Source organism: Limulus polyphemus, unplaced genomic scaffold (assembly GCF_000517525.1).
Source record: "Limulus polyphemus unplaced genomic scaffold, Limulus_polyphemus-2.1.2 Scaffold3646, whole genome shotgun sequence".
In the NCBI taxonomy this organism is placed as follows: domain Eukaryota; kingdom Metazoa; phylum Arthropoda; class Merostomata; order Xiphosura; family Limulidae; genus Limulus; species Limulus polyphemus.
Genome location: NW_013669256.1, coordinates 1 through 1,989, shown reverse-complemented (window position 1 = coordinate 1,989; position 1,989 = coordinate 1).

Here is a 1,989-nt window from a genome sequence, read left to right as displayed (position 1 = left end):
TATATATATATATATATATATATACATGAAAACGATGTATTGTTTGCTAGGTCATGGAAATGTCTAAAAATACGATGGAAACATCCTCACAGTAATTTTATTTGTCTTCTCATTATCAAAATAGAAAATATAATGAACATTAGCCAACCATTTTATCTGGGAGGGTTTAAATGAGCCAGAATATCACTTAGTGATTATATCATCCATGTTCTATTTTTGTGTGAAAGAATATAAATATGTAGGGTTTCTTGTGTGTGGTATATATATATATGTGTGTGTGTGTGTGTGTGTGTGTGTGTACTAACAAATTAAATCTACTTAGAACTTATACTATCTCGTTAAGATGTTTGAAATTTGGAAATTGTTTACAGTTATCTCTCTTATAGTGGGTTCATGTAGGGCTAAATTAAGGCTGGCTGCAGTTAGCTCATATGCCCTCAGAACAAAAATGAAATATTACCCCCATCACACACAAAAAAAAAACACGCCATAAAATATGTCTTTAACTACAGTAGTTATTACATGAATACCTTATTGTAAACCTAAAACTATTTCACCTTATCTCTTATAGTCAGCTTCTGGTTAGTTCCAAACCATTCTTTGTCCTTGATGTTGTGATTGTTCCTTTTTATTGATTATAAAATTTATGTATGGTCATACTCTACCTGAATTAATATTTTAGATAATTTACCCCCCCCCCCCACCTCATATACGGACTGTTTTTCTACTGATTTGGATTTTCTTCAGAAACACAGTTATTTAACTTATTAGCCAGAAAAGCTACATTTTGTTTCTACCCATCCCGTTCATGAACAAAGCATAGTGTCCTGTTACAAAACAGTAATAAATGGATGGTAAAATGGATTAACGAGGTGGCTTTGTTGTTACACTGCTACAAAACAGCTACAAATGTATGGTTAAAATGTATGAAACCTGGAAGGTGAAATTGACTAACGAGGTGGATAAAAAACAAACAAAAAAACTTGCCATTAACTTGTTTTATAACAGTTTTTAGGCCTACCGGTTTGTAATATTACGCCACCTTTCGTTGTTAAACCATATAACTTTTAGTGTGATTATTTGTTTATTTGCGACGGTAGTGCTCTTTTTTTTACATTTTGTCACAATTATATATCAACCATGAAGTTTAACTCACTCTAGTAGTTTAGATCAAAGAGTTATTCATAATATTCTCAAAATTTTGCACAATATATTTTACCAATTTATTTGATCCATTGTGAGTGTTTAAAGATTAGTAACTAGGCCTTATTGCTATACCTGAAACTGGTGAATATATTCACTTCGTCACGTAAGGCCTCCCAGTGGCGCAGCGGTAAGTCTGAAGGCTTAGAGCGCTAAAACCCGGGTTTCAATAACCGTGATGGGCACATCACATATAGCCCATTGTATAGCTTTGCGTTTAACAACAAACAATCATCACTTAGGACAGTCAAGTACCTTACGCAACTATAGTTCCTTTCATTATAGAAAAGAAACACTTAGTTTTTATCTTCGTGAAGCACTTGAAAATGTCATTTTTTAATAACTGAAAATTAATCAAAATCACTAAAATAATCAGTCTTGTGGCGTTTCTTTTCTCCTTTTAACCCCTTATGTAAAGTTAGCTGGCAGAAAAAGGTGATTAGCAAACCTGAACTATGAATATACGAGGATTCCTAGTTCGCTTCTGTTGTTATAAAAAACTCGCTCTGCACGTTAGGGCTGTGGGTGCAATATAATAATGATTGCTAAATTCTACCATTCGGTCAGATGATAGTAGTCCAGGAATTGTCGTGGGCGCTGTTAAACAACTGGCGTCCGTATAGCCTATTGGTTCAAAATTATGTTCGGCTATATGCAAGTAGTCTTTGTGTATAACTTTACGCGAAATTTCCAGAACAAACGAACAATAAATGTTTAGCCGGACGATATTATGAATATAAATGGAATGTTTGTTTGTTTTTGGAATTCCGCGCAAAGCTACACGAG